This window comes from Vicia villosa, unplaced genomic scaffold, assembly GCF_029867415.1.
Source record: "Vicia villosa cultivar HV-30 ecotype Madison, WI unplaced genomic scaffold, Vvil1.0 ctg.004831F_1_1, whole genome shotgun sequence".
Classification (NCBI taxonomy): Eukaryota; Viridiplantae; Streptophyta; class Magnoliopsida; order Fabales; family Fabaceae; genus Vicia; species Vicia villosa.
The window spans coordinates 89,285-94,798 of record NW_026706522.1 but is presented as its reverse complement, the minus strand read 5'-3'; the positions used below and the strand labels follow the sequence as shown (position 1 = coordinate 94,798).

Sequence of the window (5,514 nt, the reverse complement as noted above, 5' to 3'; positions counted from 1 at the left end):
TGATTAAGAATGTCCCTTTGAGGTATTGGAAAGTTTTGTATTTTATTAACTATGCAGACAAATTTAGTAACATGGCCTGCAGAATAGATCATGGTAGTTGAACCTATGATTTTGATTAAGAATGTCCCTTTGAGGTATATGACACCAATGTATCTCATATAGTTTTTGTATTGTTCTTCCCCTTTACAAAACCCTACTTCATAGCTTTGATAGGATAACTTCCTATCAATTGGCGCTTTCATCCATGTACTCAAATCCTCCTATGAATTATCCTTATCATACACCTTCGTATCATCCATGGAGTATTCCTCATATCTATCCCACAAACCCTTCTTTTACATCTCCTACCACATCTTCATTTCCATTTCCATGGGAACTTATTACACCTTGTTATACTTATGTTGGATCAACATCACCAAGTTTGCATCCAAATCATGGGTATTCACCACATCCACCTAATCCTAACCCATATTCATTCTATTCAGCATCTCCTTATTCATATGAGTACAATAATTATCATCAACAACTCCAACCAACAAGCACCTCTTCCACAATTTGTCATCAATATCCTCATTTTAGAAATAGAAGAGATTTTGATAAGTATCTCCAAGTGATTCATCCCTCTTTTAAGAAAAGATTTCAAAAAAAATTTCAAAACCCTTTTGGCGAAATCATAAAACCTAAAACTGATTAACTAGATTCAAAAAGAGTGAAATTGAGAATGGTTCTATCGAACAAGAAGCTTAGAACTGAATTCACCCAAAACCAAATCACCACTGAATCGAATCACTTATCTTCATCTTCCAACTCATTCAAACTCCTTTTAAACTCTTCCACCAACAATCTCATTTTGTCCAAGAGAGAAAAAATCCACCCCGACATCCTCTCCATCCAACCTGACCAAATCCGACACCTCGACATAATACACAACCCTTTGACGAGAGAAGAAGCGTTGAAGAGAGATATTGAAAAGAGGATTCATCCTTTGACGGATGAGGAGCTTGATGCTAGGTTTCTGAAAGAAGGGTATAAGGTTTTGCACCTTCCTGCTTCTTATGTGCCGATTAGAACTCCTGCAAGGAAGCTTCTTGCTACGCCGACGCCTATGGGGACTCCGATTTATCAAATTCCTGAAGAGAATCGTGGTCCGTAGTTTGATGTTCTTAAGGAAGATCATGGTGGTTTGCCTTTCATGAAGCCTGAAGATTATCAGTATTTTGGGGCTTTGTTAAGTGAAAAAAATGAAGAGGAATTGAGTCGAGATAAGCAGAAAGAGAGGAATATTATGAAGCTTTTGCATACAGGGAAGAGCAGTATATCACCATAAAGGAAAACAACTTTGAGGCAGCTAACTGATAAAGCTCGTGAGTTTGGTGTTGGACCTTTATTTAACCGAATTCTGTCGTTGCTTATGCAGCCTACTTTGGAGGACCAGGAGAGACATCTTTTGGTTAAGGTAATTGATAGTTTTTTTTTATAAATTGGACGAATAGGTCCACCCTTATGTGCATAAGATTCTCGTTGTTATTGAGCCACTTTTGATTGATGAAAACTACTATACCCGTGTTGAGGGGAGGGGAATAATATCTAATCTCAGTAAAGCTGCTGGCCTGGGCATTATGATTGCTGCCATGAAGCTTGACTTAGATAAAATTGATGAATATGTTACGAACATTACTGTTAGAGCTTTTAGTGTTGTTGCATATGCTCTTGGTATTCCTCCTTTGTTGCCCTTTTTGAAGGCTATTTATCAGAGTAAGAAATCTTGGCAAGCTCGGCACACTGGGATTAAAATTGTTCAGCAGATTGCCATTTTAATTGGTTGTGCTGTGTTGCCCCATCTGAGATCTCTTGTGGAAATTATAGAGCATGGTTTGAGTGATAAGAATCAGAAGGTAAGGACGATCACTGCACGGTTACTTGTCGTTCTTGCGTAAGCTGCTGCTCCTTATAGTATTGAAAATTTTGACTCAGTGTTGAAGCCTCTGTGGAAGGGTATTCGGCAACACCGTGGTAAGGTGATTTCTGCGTTTTTTAAGGAAATTGGGTTTATCATTCCTTTAATGGAAGCCTTATATGCCAACTATTATACTAAGGAAGTCATGCTTATTTTGATTAGGGAATTTCAGTCACCTGATGAAGAAATGAAGAAAATTATTCTGAAAGTGGTGAAGCAATGTGTGAGCACTAAGAGTGTGGAAGCTGAGTATATTAACACCGATATCCTTTCCGAGTTTTTCAGAAACTTTTGGGTTAGGAGGGTGGCTTTGGATAGAAGAAACTACAAGCAACTTGTGGAGACGACAATTGAGATTGCAAACAAGGTTGGGTTGCTTTCTCCAATATCCTCCATGCATATTGATGCTATTTTAGAGCATGGACAATCAATACATTTTTCTCACATGGCTAATCCACATGTTTCAATCCCACCTATTATAAATAAATTAGAAGATGCCATTCACATATTTGGAGGCACAATGGTCAAATTGGTTGAATGTGAAAACAATGTTGGGGCTACTGACCACAATTTCAATATTTTTTCCTTTCTTCATAATTTTTCTAGTATTGGGTCACAACAGAAAAAGTTGGAGAATGTTGAGGAAATATATGTTGAGATCAAGGATGAATTGATTAAATGAAAGAAAAAGCAATTTGTGATGTTTTTTAGAATTGAAAAAGAGTGGTATCTCGGTGGAGATTTGGAAAAAAGCAATTTGTGATGTTTTACCATTAAAAGTCATTGTTCATGTACTGTTTTACGGACATTGTTCACGGTCGCTATTCACACAATGTTCGTGTTACTGTTCACAAATATATATATATATATATATATATATATATATATATATATATATATATATATATATATATATTATTTTAAAAAAATATTGTTCAACGATAAATACGGTGAAGAGTGGTTTGGTGTATGTATTGGTGTATAATTGTGGTGTAGGAATAAAATTCTTGTTTCCTTATTATAATTTGTTCTGGGGTTTTGGCCTAGTCCCTGCCTTGTATTTTTCTTTTTCTATTTTTTATTATTATTATTATTATTATTATTATTATTATTATTATTATTATTATATGGGTCAGGATCAAATGACACAAAGGTGTCAAACTTAGTAACATGACACATCTAATAACTCTTCACTTTATGTCTGTATAATAAAATTCACCGTTAGATTGAAAGTTATTATCATATAGATTACTCCTAAAATTTCACATCTATAAAAAATTCATTTGATATGTTAAAGAAAATGATCAAAATTAACGGTTTTCATAAAATTTCGTAAGACGTTAGTTTTTATGCATATCGTTGACATGTCAGATGATTTCTGATTGATGTTAAATTTTATAGATAAGATCCATATGCAGTAATAAATTATCGCAGGTGTCATGTTACTAAATTTGACACCTTGGTGTCATATATATATATATATATATATATATATATATATATATATATATATATATATATATATATATATATATATATATATATATATATTTGTTATTTGGAGTTTTGGTGTTTTCTTTTAGAATATATGCATCTAAATGGAATATTGTATTGGAATATTATATAAAGGAGTTCATATATTAATCTAAAAAAATAATTGTTACAAAGGAAGAGGAAATATAAATCAACTCTAATAGAAATAGAAAGATGTTTTATTCAAAAATAATTGTAATGCAATTGAAAAAAATGATAACTTCATTGTTTTATATTCAATATTAGAAACATAAACCTAATATTACTTTTGACTGTCTTTCATGTGTTATAGTGGCCTAGCATCGGAAAAAAAATGTCTACAAAGCATAAAAGACACCAATTAATTTCTACAAAAGTAACTCACATGAAATATTCCATAAAATTTTAAAAATATGTTGTTGAATGATGTTTTTATTTATTTATATGACAATATATACTGTATGATACATTATTGAGGTAATCTCTGCTCTATTTTTATTGTAGAGAGCTCAATTATATTTTTTCTATATAACTAAGTTAAGAAAAACATAAATGTGCATATACAAAATAGAAGAATTGAAATACCATAGAAAATAAATTATGTAATATGTTAATTACACAGACCACTAATTTATATTAAACTACATAAATATTGATAAGGTGTCCAAGATTAACACAAAAAACAAAATGAAAAATTCACTAATAAGTTAGAGAATGATAAACATGATATCCAAAAATATACTATAACATAAAACACCATCTATTATAGTTGGATCACATAGCAACTTTTCAACAGCATACATCATTTTGTCTTCAAATAAACAAGGGTTAAATATACAACATCCCCCTATAATGTTAGTGATATTTGCTTTTAGCCCCCAATAATTTTTTTATTATAAAAACCACCTTGTAATATTTGGATTCTTTCATTATAGCATCTGAATGTACTATTTTCAGCCCAGATTCCAATTTTAAGTGACTTGTTAGTCCACCTGGATATTTATTTTATTTTTGATTAAATTTTGTATAGTCACGTGGATTTCTTTATTTTCTTTATTTTTTTAATTTTTTGTATTTCATTTTTTTTTACGTTTTTCTTAAATTATTCTTATTAATACTTTAAAGAAATTATTTTTTAAAATTATTAAAATATTAATGGTTGGGCTAAGTTCATTTATGTTTAAGTCCAGCCCAATTAGTGTATCATTGTATTCAACATGTAATTGTAAGTCATTTCTTTACCATCAACTCTACTAACCTTATTCTTGCATTTTAGAATAACAATTGAAAGCTTTATGAAACATCAAGTTGTAAATAGAAGTAACAACCATAATATAGAGAAGATGTGATTAGAATCACACAAGTTAAATATTCAATTCATATGTAAATACAGTTACTTAGAAGCATTTGCATGCATATTTTGTTTACCACTGTCTTCAACATAACAAGGATGTTGTTGACATAAATAAGTAGCATATGCATGGTTTTGTTTATGTAAATGTTTTTGTAATAAAATTATATTTTTTCATTAAAACTGTGTAAAATTCCGAATATGCAGTTCAAAAGGAGTTCAATCGCACAGTTAATATCTTCAACCGCTATCCATAATTGGATCAAGCTATATATGCAAGGGGAGCTTTGCAGTTCATCAAGCATATACATCAAATGGTCCTTACTGTATTCAGTAAACAACGTTGTTGTACTCATTTATTCTAGAAGTTTAAGTTACTTATCTTGTCACTTTTTTCCTTGTACATAAGGATTTGAACCATATGATATGAGAATCATTTTCAATAAGAATATTTTGAAATTTAATAGAAGATTGATGTTAATTTTCAAAAAACAAATATACGAATTATTACTATCTTTTCATCTTGTAGAGCATATGATGCGGCTGTGTTAATTCAAAATCATCTAATTTAATTTTAATAATTTATGTAGCATTATAATATTAGAAATATACTTGGTTTTCACTAGAAAACTCCGTAATTTGCAAGCACATATATGCTGCTCTTCTCTCCATCATCTTTGTTCAGTTCAGGAGC

The 5,514-nt window shown here is 31.0% G+C and overlaps 1 pseudogene; it reads left to right on the top strand.

Annotated features, from left to right (window-relative positions):
* Positions 1–721: 721 nt before the first annotated feature.
* On the top strand, positions 722–2,639 carry LOC131642339 (uncharacterized; annotated as a pseudogene).
* The last annotated feature ends 2,875 nt before the right edge of the window (positions 2,640–5,514 follow it).